Genomic DNA, 13,805 nt, shown 5'->3' with positions numbered 1-13,805 from the left:
CCAAAGATTTTTGTTGGTTTTTATCCAGTTTTAGGGTATGAACGTACAGCTTTAAAAAAAGTAATTTCCCTTGAGCTGCGTGTTTTTCTAATCAGTGGTACTTTAAAACCACCCCGCTTTTTAACTCTCACTGCGCGTGTCGCCATTTTTATAGTGCAAGCCAACCAAATACATTCACCACCATTCTGATGATCGAAAACAGTTTTGAATTTGCCAGCCAAAATAGAATCAAATCCAAAACACCTTCTAACGAGGTAAAAAGCTGTGACGATTGCACTTTCAACATACGAAATTTGTGATTTGCGAATAACTTCCAAATGCAAATTATAAGAGAAAAATGTGTTATACAAAAGTTGGGAAATCAAAAAGATCGATAATAGGGAACACTGCCGCTTAATTTTGCTTTAGATATTTTACGTTGAGAAATTTTATCAAGAAAAGTAAAAATAACCCTTAAAATTCCTTTTTAACAACATATATCACGTATCTGTACCATAAGGCGTTTGTAAACTACGCGTTTAACCCTGTTGTTTCAGAAAATTAAATTGATTCTATGACCCTATGTACTCAATTTTTATGCACACACTATTCAACATTTTATATTTATATAATACAAATATATAAACAAAATACAAAACAAGAAAAAAAGCAAACTTCGGCAAGCCGAAGTTCATATACCCTTGCAGATATTGCAAGAATTAAATATTTTTGAAAACATTAAAATTATGATTTACTTGCGTATATGTTTAAAAACATTGAAGCTATGATGATTTGCAGCGCAATTATTAGATAGTTATTTTATATATATTATTATTTCTATGGGAGCTGTATGATATAGTCGTCCGATTTTGTTGTAATTTAAAGCGTAATTCTAAAATATTTAACCATTACTATATGTCGAAGAACTAAAAAAAAAAATAAAAAAATTTTTTTTTGTATTTTTTTCCGATTGTTCCTATGGGAGCTATATGATATAATAAAGCTATATGATATATAAATTTAAACCGTAATTCTGAAATAACCATTACTAAGAAAAAAATTAGGAACAACAAAGGTATAATTTTTTTTTTCGATTGTTCCTATAGTCGTCCGATCCGGCTCGTTCCGACTTATATACTACCTGCAATAGAAAGACAACTTTTGGGAAAGTTTCATTCAGAAAGCTTTAAAACTGAGAGACTAGTTTGCGTACAAACGGACGGACAGACGGACCGACGGACGGAGAGACGGACAGACTGACAGACGGACATGGCTAGATCGACTCGCCCTCTGCAAGGGTATAAAAATGCTTATTTCGACTTTTGAACAAACGTTTTTTATATCAAGCTATAAGTTAATTTTAATACCCGTTAATAGTAGAGTAAAATGGTATATTGTATTCGTTGAAAAGAATGTAACAGGTAGAAGGAAGCGTTTCCGACCATATAAAGTATTATATTCTTGATCAGGATCAATAGCCGAGTCGAGTACGAACGTCCAGATTTTGGAAACTATAAAAGCTAGAGATTGGGACTTGGCAGCTAGCTTCTAGTAGTTCCTAGTCAGTGCAAGTTTATTTCAAAACGGATGTACTGCCACTATGAGACATGCTAGAAAGTTTCCTATGTTTAGTTTATGTGTGTGTGTTTCGGTTTATCTATCGGAAGATAGATAGAACTATTATTTTAGAAGATATGATGCTTATGAAGTCCTCTGCCGCTGCTCTGCTGGTGGTAGCCGATGAAAGAGAAGAACTGTTAGCGGGTGGTGGGGGTGCTGCACGCTCTTAGCTTCTAGTGTTGACTATGCAGTTTATTTGAAATTTTGAATTTAATAACATTCCAATTTAAAGCAATTCATACAACACGTATTTTTAGCAAGAATGAACCAGCGCAGAAAACTGGAATATTATTAAAGTGATACCTTTCGATCAAACCATCACAGCTGATTTTTAACTTTTCGGCTAAACATTACTATTCTCCTACTCACACTCTAAATGTTCGAGTCGTCAGTAGATGTACTGCCGTCCATAGTGATAAGTCAATGTGTTTTGTTGCAAGAAAGTTCACACACATAAAAAAACCTCTAATTTTACCGATTGCTTTGCGTAATTCTTTTAAATACAATTTTAGTCCAAATCTGTAAGTCGCCATAGTATACAAACACGATAAAAGCGCGGTATATGCCCATGCCCACTAAGTGCATTTATCATAACCCCAAAACCTTTGCTCAAGAAAACGCTTATCTTCTTCTCCCCCCAAATTTTTTACCATATCTAACGTTTGTTTCTGCCCATTCCACTGCCTTAAAAAAAATAATTTAAATTTTAAGCCCAGCAAGGGTGGAATTGTATGAATCGCACCGAATTATAAATGCACTAGATGGCTCTTCCTCCCACAGGTGGTGCAAAACCAGGCACTTCCCACTTCTTTTCGGGCTGAAAAGTGTTCATCCATTTCCATCCCCCCGTTCTTCCAGCCCTATTAAAAGAAATAAGCATCTAAGAAGTCCCTGTGTATTTATGTACAAGCTCTGTAACTTCCTTTATGCTCTCAAATGAAATGAAAAGGAGCACATGGTTACATACATACTTAGAGACGCGACGTTTCAGCTACTTAGTGCCGGATAGGAAATTGGGTTGCACAGAAACAGTTTCTGACAGCTGGATTTGGACTAGAAGATGCAAAAAACTCGAATTATGATCGTTAATTTTATGATTGATGGTACAAAATTTTCAAATCACACATAAGGAAGTTTATGCGTTTCGATTTAGCGAGATTTTCAAACTTGACCCTGACTTTATATTCCCCAAATATTATATCATCTCCACATCCGCCAGATTCCTCTTCGGCTGCTCACGGAATCACAATTTTCTTACTACATTTCCTACAGGGAGCCCGTACAAGAACACAAATACATTCGCACAGCAACCACATTTTCGCGTACAGAACGAGGTGTATGAGATAATGGTTTGGTGCTTACACACAGGCATCTGCGCACACACACACGCTGCACACTTGCACACTTGCACACACACACACACACATCCGCTTCCTCCATTTTTGTTACCGCCAAATGCCATAGCTACATTTTTTGTTGAACATTTTCCAGCAACTTTCTTCAATTCCTCCTCCAGCGGTGGATTTTTTCGTCCTTTTCTTTTGTTTCCTGTTTTCTCTATTCCTCCTTACGACATTCGGTATATGGAGAAGGAGAAGGAGACGGAGAAGGAGACGGAGTCAGAGAATGCTTGCCGGCGATGTTTTTTAATGAAACACAACCCACTCAAGTGGCGGCTTAAGTTTCAAAATGCCACGACGAAGACGGGCGATACAACTGCGGTGTGGATGGGGGACGAGGGGGGGCCATGGGGAAACGTGTGTGAAGGGGTGAAGGAGTGAAGGGGGGAGTGTCGGTGGAAAGACGCTGGGTATCTGCTGCGTGGCCCCTTCCAGTGGCCCTTCGCTTTATGTTTATGCTGAGCGAAAGGGAGCAACTTATTGCGAGAACGAAGGCGGCAGCACACACGAAGCATGCTACAAAAAAGGCATAGGAAGTTTTGAAAAATGAACACAAGCCTTGGGGATAAGATAAAGGATAATTTTCCATACAGCCGTGTGAGTTTATATGTACATATATGAATACATAGGAACTTACATACATATATACATTATGTCGTACTTACGAGTTTGTATAACAGAGCAAAACGTGCTGAAACAAGTATGTATGTATGTATGTATGTATGTGTACCTAAGTAATGATTTTATGAAAAAATCGACAAATATGGCTAGCCTTGGGAAGCTTAAGTATATACATATGTACGAAAATATTGTAGTCAAAATCTTACAATTCACCCATTGCACAGACGATTTAATTCCTTAAAGTTTAGTTTTTAGGGTTTTTATACTTTGCTACTTTTGAACTTTATATATATTTTCACAAAAGAACACTAAAGTGGAGTCTGCCGGCCATTATTCACGGTCATATTTCCCATTAGGAATCAAACAACCAAACAATTTCCACCTTGATTTTTAAAGTTATTTGGTCTGGAGACATGTTCCATATTTAAAACTTGCCATAAGATTGAAAAAGCTTTAGAAGCGGAAAAATTGTACACTTTCCTCTCTTTGTCGATATTCTGTTCTCATAAGACCGAGAAAGTCAACAAAATTGTAATTTAGTTGTGCATGTTAGTTTCCATATTTATAATAAAAATGTTTTTCGATTTGTTACCATTTAGTAAAATCGCACTCTACGTGTACTGTTCACCTATTATGTGAAATAGATCCTATAGTTTTTACATTGGGTGGGTCTAGATCTAAAATATAAATAACAAGAAAGGAAGCAAACTTCTGCAAGCCGAAGTTTATATACCCTTGCAGCTATTGCAAGAATTAAATATTTTTGAAAACATTAAAATTATGATTTACTTGCGTATATGTCTAAAAACATTGAAGCAATGATGATTTGCAGCTCATTATTAGGTAGTTATTTTATATAATTTTATTATTTCTATTGGAGCTATATGATATAGTCGTCCTATTTTGATGAAATTTTAACCGTAATTCTGAAATATTTATCCATTACTATATGTCGAAGAACTTATAGAAAAATTTAAAAACACCAAAGTTATAATTTTTTTTTATTTACTTTTATGATTGTTCCTATGGGAGCTATATGCTATAGTCGTCCGATTTTGATGAAATTTAAACCGTAATTCTGAAATATTTATCCATTACTATATCTCTAAGAACTAAAAAAAAAATTAAAAAACAGAAAAGCTATAATTTTTTTTCATTTATTTTTATGATTGTTCCTATATGCTATAGTCGTCCGATTTTGATGAAATTTAAACCGTAATTCTGAAATATTTATCCATTACTATATCTCTAAGAACTAAAAAAAAATTAAAAAACAGAAAAGTTATAATTTTTTTTCATTTATTTTTCCGATTGTTCCTATGGGAGCTATATGCTATAGTCGTCCGATTTTGATAAAATTTAAAACATAATTCTGAAATATTAAACCATTACTAAATGTCGAAGAACTAAAAAAAAAATTAAAAAACAGCAAAGTTATAATTTTTTTTCATTTATTTTTTCCGATTGTTCCTATGGGAGCTATATGCTATAGTCGTCCGATCCGGCTCGCTCCGACTTATATACTACCTACAATAGAAAGACAACTTTTGGAAAAGTTTCATGCAGATAGCTTAAAAACTGAGAGACTAGTTTCCATATAAACGGACGGACAGACGGACGGACAGACGGACGGACAGACGGACATGGCTAGATCGACTCTACTAGTGATGCTGATCAAAAATATATATACTTTATAGGGTCGGAAACGTCTCCTTCACTGCGTTGCAAACTTCTGACTGAAATTATAATACCCTCGGCAAGGATATAAATATACAATTTTTATTTTTGCTAAATATGATGAGAATTAAAACAAGAAACGAATATACCGCCGGCAATACAAAAATAAAAAATGTATTTATTTTAATTTGTAAGCGATTATGTTTGAAAACAATGAAGCTATGTCGATTTTTTAATGAATTTTGTTATCGTTTAATGTGTTAATAAAAATCTGTGATCCCTTTTGGTCAACGGACAGCACACAGGAAAAAACATTTTATTTAATTTTGTTTAATTATGAAAAATATTAAAAAAAAAGGATATATTAAAACAAAATAAGGAATGTCGATTTCCCGATGAATTTGTCGATGGTTCCTATGGTAGCTATATGATATAGTTATCCGAATTCAAGTAAATTGAAACCATAGTTCTAAAATGGTAAACAATCACGATGACTTATATTAAATTCGTATAAATAGAAACGGGTAACATCGACTTTCCTAGTAAGCTGATCAAAATTATTTATACTTTTCAATTAAATAATCTTACGAATTGAAAATAAATTGTTATAATCATAAAATGGCCAACATAAAATAAACTTTCTTTGACTTTTAAAGCGAACGGTCGTGTTCTTTTTTGTGCGCTTCGAATTTTTATTTGTTTTCAGAATCCACGGTGGGAGTTTAAAATAAATTTATGTTAGTCGGTTTTTTAATATTCAAATATAATATTCTGTTCGCTTCGGGAGTGAAAACTATTATTTTAGAAATAAACTAACTTTTAAACATTTGTGTTTCTGTTCCGGTTTTTCGATTTTGCGGTGTTTCTTTTAAGCTCTGTCCGCCCACACTGCAGTGTTGTTTTTGTTGTTGAGCTTGCATGCGCTTACATATAATCTTATAGGAGGTGAGATTGATAGCCCCGATTTGGTGGGTCGTCTTAGCTTCATTGTGCCAAGTAGATTAACTAAAAATATACTTCCCTAACACTAAAGCATTGTAAATCTAATTATGACTTGCATGTGCCTTTTCCCTATAATATCTAATTTCTTACTTTTATCTATATCTTTGTATCGCGGCTGCGCCCCTCGGTCGGTTGGGCGGTTGGTGGTCCGTGGGACTCCGAGCGAATTTAAAATAAAAAGAAAAAACTTATTCCTTCTATTGTAATGGCAATTGCTTAGGGAATGTTTTTTAATTAATATTTAGTTTTAAAGTTAATTTCGCTTATGGCCAGATAAGGATTTATCCATTGCCGAGTAAATAAATAAATAAATAAATAAATAAATAAATAAATAAATAAATAAATAAATAAATAAATAAATAAATAAATAAATAAATAAATAAATAAATAAATAAATAAATAAATAAATAAATAAATAAATAAATAAATAAATAAATAAATAAATAAATAAATAAGTAAATAAATAAATAAATAAGTAAATAAATAAATAAATAAATAAATAAATAAATAAATAAATAAATAAAAAAATAAATAAGTAAATAAATAAATAAATAAATAAATAAATAAATAAATAAATAAATAAAAAAATAAAAAATAAATAAATAAATAAATAAATAAATAAATAAATAAATAAAAAATAAATAAGTAAATAAATAAATAAATAAATAAATAAATAAATAAATAAATAAATAAAAAAAAAATAAATAAATAAATAAATAAATAAATAAATAAATAAATAAATGAGTAAATAAATAAATAAATAAATAAATAAATAAATAAATAAATAAATAAATAAATAAATAAATAATAAATAAATAAATAAAAAAATAAATAAATAAAAAAATAAATAAATAAATAAATAAATAAATAAATAAGTAAATAATAAATAATTAAGATCTTAAAGGTTGGTATTATACTAATTACATTTCCGACTCTATTAGGGCGGACTTTCCGTTTCTAACCAAACTTGTCTCATAATTTTAAAGATATCTGATTAAAACTTTTGGAACGAGACGGGTCGGACGACTATAGCTTATATTTCCCATTGGAACAACTAGGAAAAAAATAATAGCTTTCTTTTGGTATATAGTAATGGTTTGACATTTGGAATTACGGTTTAAAATTTATTCAAATCGGCCGACTTTGTCATGTATGTAGCTGAAGCTATTTTTACAATGACAATATTAAAAAAAATAAAAAAAAATATTTAACTTCTTTATTTTTAAATTCTGTTTGTTAATTCTTTTGAGCGCGGTAATCATTTAATAATTCAGAATTACGCTCTTAATTTTATTTAAATCGGAAAATGATTTTATATAGCTGTCCTAGAAACAATCGAATAGTTGAGCTATTGTACACATCATCGCAGCTTCAATGTTTCCGGCTTGCCGAAGTTTGCTTCTTTTCTAGTTACTATGTTTATTAGTTAAGTTACTCAGAGTAATAATAATGACTATTTTGTTAGCTGAAATATTATTCAATTAGCAAAATTTAAGGCAACTGATTTATACTAATTTTCATTGAAAAAACAAATTAACAAATTGACAAAAGGTATTCACCAAAGTGTAAATTCGTTAAATTGATTGGTTTCTTTGCAAAAACATAGAACATAGCAAAGCGTAAAACGAAAACTTAATTTTTTTAAAGCCATTGCTATCCGAATCAGTTGTTGGAACACTTATTTTGTGCTTTACGGCGACTGTACCGTCACTCATTTGGATCAGCATCCACCCGACTCGCAAGTGGAGCAGGGGAAGGAATTGTCTAAGAAAGCAAATGAAAATCTAACGAAAAATCTAGCTCTTCGTGGGAGGGGGCAAGGGGAGGGGCAGGGGGAGGGGTGGAGGCTTGAGGAGGTAGCAGCGAAAAAAAACGTGTGCCGCAAGAAAAACGCACGCAAGAGGAGAACGAAAGGCGAAGTAGTACTTGGGCGGAGCTACGTTCCATGCGATTCATGCGATTCATGCGATTCATGCGACTCAGATACCAAGCCAATCCCCGGACTGAGAGCAGCCGCCTTCCGCCTCTGCGCGAGTTTTAATTTTGCAGAGCCAAGAGTTTGAACTTATTTTTATTTTAAAAGTTCCTTTTCCGTTCAGCTTACTTCCACCCCTCGACATGTTTTTCCCGCAACGAGAAAGAGCAGACCTCCTTGATACCTACACACATTTTAGTGGGAGAAAAGGGCACCTTTTTACACAGTGCTGCAATCTTCTTGGTAATTTAATTTAATTAAATAATAATAATTTAATAATTGCAATATTAAACGATAAGCAACAATCTGTGAAAAAACCTTGAGCTCTCGTTGCCACAGGTAGTTGCTGTAAATATTGCGGCACTTTGCCAAGTCTATACTTTGAGGCAAGAGAATAAAATGTACATTTATTTTGATATTTTGTACTTATAAGCACCATCGAATTCTATATTTATTTAACGAGATATCAGACGCCATTTTTTAGGGTGTAGCAAGTATCTAAAACACGACACGAGCGGACCGCGAGCAAACAGAGAACAACGAAAAAAACACCTCTCTCCGAAGCTCTCACAGATACGTACACGAACACACACCAGTGCAGCAGGGCGCCAACACAAGCACAAACAGCTGGCGTTGAGCAGCAGGCAATGGAATGGAAATGTTCTACACACTGTTAAGTGTAGAATGTAAAAATTGTTTTAAAATATACATGGCTTGAAATCTCAAGTGAAACTGATTGAAGCGCCATCTAGGCTTTTTATAGCACATATGCACTGATATAGCTTAACGACTATTGATCGTGCTACAGAGACGCCACAGAACTCTGTTAGCTAACAGTTAAATATATATAAATTAAATATAAACTGTGGACGGCCGTCCACTTAGTGACGATGAGCACCGGAGGGCGGGCAATATTCGAAATCAGCAAAGAATAGTCCAATCTTGATAAATAATAAAAGATAAGATAAGTGTTTAATAAAGTCATTTGGTTCCCGAGAACTACGGGTGAAAGTGCAAAGTGGAGCTGTTGGAGCAAAAAGTCTGACTTTTACGGTTGTGTTCTGGCCTTAAAGAGGGGTAGGGTTTTAAACTTTTTTTCTTCAATTTATTTATTTATTTTTTTTTTTTTTAATTAACAGTATGTTCAGTATATTCTGTACGAATTTCAAGACAATCCGAGTAAAACTAACGGAGTTACGTGTTTTCTTTGATTGCCTTGACTAAATCTTGATCTCATCTAAGAAATTAGTTCCGTTATCCGAATAGATACTGGCACATTTACCTCTTCTAGTAACAAAACTTCTGAGTTCTGCTAGGAATAAATCCGAGGTTAAGTCACTTACCATTTCTAAATGTATGGCTTTGGTGGCAATGCAAACGAAAACGGCAATGTGTCCCTTAATCTTGAAACATTTAACGAAAAAAGGACCTGCATAACCTATTCCATCATTGCTCTGTATTTAGGCAGATTTCCCAATATTTGTTGAGCAGTATTTTTATTAGAGAGTTTTCTCGCCCAAAAATCCAGTACTTCCTTTGGATATAGTTTCTGTGTGAGAATTGTTTATCCAAAAGTTTGTTAAATGACATTTGTCTAGAATTAATGAACGCTGCCTCTCACTCGAAGAAAATCATTCGATTATATACGCATTTTACTGTTTGGGAAAAAAGGTTTTTTTCGACTGTTAGACCCCTGTTTTCTTCGTTAACATCTGCAAACAGCACTTAACTTACAGCCGCTAACAGCAAAAAAAAACCGGAATGTTGAGGTTAATAACTTGTGAGAATCGTATATTTTAAATGTTAAATGTTAGGTTAAAATGTTTTCGGTTACAGGCGATTATTTTTTAAGAATTAATTTATGTTGTCGGAACTTCAGTTTCTGCAATTTATTCACACTTTGTCGAGCTTTAGCATCTATATTAGGTAACCCATCCTTATAACATGTATAGTGAAAAAAGCTATCGATGACCGACATCGGTTATATAAAACTGAAGACAATAAATCAAATTAACATGAAAACAGGGAAAAACGTTTTACACTTTCAAAAAAAAAATGGTACCATCTCTGTAGGATTTCATCGATTTAAATTTGTAAACCAGTGTTATTTTTTTTTTATTTTTCTTATTTGGCTTAGGATACTTTATCTCTAGACTGAATTGATATTCTTGTTTTTTGTTTTAACAGCAATTTTATTAGCTAGTTTTAACTTCCCTACCGATAGAAAGAACTTGATTGAATCTGTGTGTGAATATTAATTACACTTCAAATGGTTTTAAACTGGAGAACTTTTCTAATAAACTGTAAATAGGATCATCAGTTTCATTAACTAAAATTGAATTTATTAATACAGTTTCTCTTGTGGTTTTGCTGGCGAACTCCAGTTCGGGAACAGTTTTTATATTTTAAATCGGATTGGCTTTACTTTTGCTACAATAATTATTATTTACAAGGTGTCAGCAAATCAATAAACAATTTTTTGAACTAATCCATCTTGGGATTTTAATCTTTTCTAAATATAACAAAATTTCTCCATAATTCTTCCAATAATCTTTGTCTTCCTTGGTTAATTCCTGATCCCACACACTCTTATTTACCCAGCCATCTTGAGGGTTCATATGTTTTTAATAATATTCCCCGCAATTTACTTTAAATTTAAATAAATCCTTTGAGGTTCCCATTGTTTTAAAGCAAGCAATTGTTTGAAATCCATTTCCTTAAATTAAATCCCAGTTTTTGTAGTTCTTGTGAAATATGTTGAACTAAATTGTTGGCATCTTCTACAGACTCCCCCAATGATTCCTAATTATTTAACTTGGTATTTGTTTTACATTCATCAGCTAAATCTAGTGCACCAACTCACATTATGTCGTTCAAACTTTAGCTTATATTAGTTTTTGCTGAAGCTTCAAAATCTACTCTTAATTTGGTCGTCAGGCTCGAATCTCTGATTGAAGCCTGGTGCGGTAAAACCGCATATATGTCCTCAATCCATAATTATGATTTCATCCATTCATGAGTTTAGTGAGTCTACCCTTAGTATTTCATTTCTTTTAATTTTTTCTCCAGATTCATGAAACGAGCCATCGCTTGTTTCTTTGTGGTTTTAGTGAAATTATTTTCACAAGTTTCTCTACTTCCCAATTCCGATCTTACAATTGTTTTCTTTCCCCCGAAATCTGTTTTTTGGCCGAGGAGGCAATATAAATATACAATGTATTGTGACCGCTCCACTCTGCAGAATGTGAGTTTTTAGATAACTGGGGGTTCTCATCCTGACTGTTTTTAGTGCGGTTGTTGTCTTAGCTAACTGTATGATAAAGATTTGTCAGCCGATCGAACAGTGGGTTTCTGGCTTTGCTATTTATGCTATTATGACATTTTTGGATCCAAGAATGCGCAAGCTGAGAATTGCGTTTAACTCAATAGCGCGATATATTTTTTAGCCTAGATCGCACAGAGCTTACAGCTTACTCCTCAAAGATTTTCGAGCTAAGTTTTGAGACCTGGATTAAGCCAAGAACTCTCTTACCTGATGGAGTTCTTGCAAATGCCAGCATCTGCTAGAACAAATAATATTATTTACAAGCGACTACAATTAGGACGGCAGATAAACACTTCTTTATCCAAACTGTTCGCTACTGGAATGATCTTCCGAACAATTTAATTATTATTATTTTTATTTTTCTTATTATTAGTTATAAGATGCTGTAGGTATTCCCTATAATTATGTATCACCAATATCAACTGTTAGCCCTTGGTTTTTATGAATGGTTATTGCATATGGCAAAGTTATTGGATATTAGTGTTGGTAAAACAATCGATAGAACGATAGTCGAACAACTAGGAAAAGGATTTTCCTGTTCCTGCGACGCCAGATACAAATTTAAGTGACACGATTTTGGGAGACTCGAGGATTTTTTTTTAACTTTTTTATCAATATGTATTATATGTATTGCAATAATCATTTAATTTAATTTCACGTTCTCTTCTTCTTTTTTCTTGCAGTTTGCTCAATTTTTGTACGTCCTGGCCTGTGTGAAAAAATGTCAAAATCGTCGTAGCTTCATTGTTTTTAGAAATTTATAGCCATAGAGGTCAAAATGTAGTCGTAATGTATACACCCAGAGAGAAAGTAGACTTAATTTTAGGCTACGCATTACCTAAATAATTCAATATGGACTAGCATTTCAGCTTTAGGTATCGCATTAGCAAAAACTTTCAAATATGGACTATTTTCCTACTTTTAAGGTTAGGCGTGGACTATTTGTTTAGGCCAATAGCCTCATGAAAAGTAGTCCATTTTACCCAAAAATTTCGGATTGTTTTCAAAGCATTTCAGTGAAACATTTCGATAAAATATTGATCGAATCGGTGACATGCCATTATTTACAGAAAGAACGCGCATTTCGTAGAGTTTCAGTTCAAGTGCAAGTGAAAAGTTTTGTAGCAAATTAAATCTGAAAGTTAGAAATGCCAAATAACATAGTTTTAACATATGTTTTTAAATTTAAAATAAAATAACTTATTAAAACGTTACTAAACAAGATAATTTCTGAGTACATGGTACTTTGGTGAGGCGTGCATTTCATATTGCGCAGAAAGTTTACTTCGTGGAAACAAGTAAAGGGGCACACCTCAAGGAAATAGTTCCCAAAAGGCTTTTTGGAGAGCGTGTGCGTTTTGAATACCCTCCAGTTCACAGGAGCACTCTTATGTTTGAAAACTATGTTATTTTGTTATTTCGAAACAATTAAAAACAATACAAAAAATAATAAAAGTGTTGTGCAGCTATTTATTTGAATTTTTGCCTATCGCAGCGTGCCGAATTGGAACATTTTAAGAGTGTATTCATTAGTCGAATGCCTAACTAATTCTCGTCCCGATATCAGCCATGTTTGGGCACCATAGATTTATTATAAATGTTCGTGTGGGTAAATAGTTTTATTTGTTGGTCTTACAAGTGTTTTATAGTCTTACAGAGGGTATTACTAAATTGGTATGAAGTTTGCCACGCAGTCAAGGCCTCCTTCCTTTCCTTTCTTGATCAACTGCCTGTTCATATACCGTTTGCGAACTCAATCTATACGGTCAAGATTAAAAATCGGGGGTCTATATCGCATAACTGCTATAGAAACAATCAGTGTTCTTACGCCCTTGCAGACGGTTTGTTTTATAGACCACTAAAATGATATAAAACTAAAACTTTTCTGTTTATTTTATTTTGTATACCTTTGCAGAGGATATTATAATTTCAGCCAGAAGTTTGCATCGCAGTGAAGGAGGGAAATATATTTTTGATATAAATAAATAAATATATTCACTAGAGTCGATCTAGCCATGTCCGTCTGTCCGTCCGTCTGTCCGTCCGTTTATATGCAAACTAGTCTCTCAGTTCTAAAGCTATCTGCATGAAACTTTCCCAAAAGTTGTCTTTCTATTGCAGGTAGTATATAAGTCGGAACGAGCCGGATCGGACGACTATAGCATATAGCTCCCATAGGAACAATCGGAAAAATAAATGAAAAAAA

This window comes from Drosophila gunungcola, unplaced genomic scaffold, assembly GCF_025200985.1.
Source record: "Drosophila gunungcola strain Sukarami unplaced genomic scaffold, Dgunungcola_SK_2 000018F, whole genome shotgun sequence".
NCBI lineage: Eukaryota > Metazoa > Arthropoda > Insecta > Diptera > Drosophilidae > Drosophila > Drosophila gunungcola.
The sequence above is the reverse complement of the archived record's forward strand: the minus strand, read 5'-3'. Positions refer to the sequence as shown.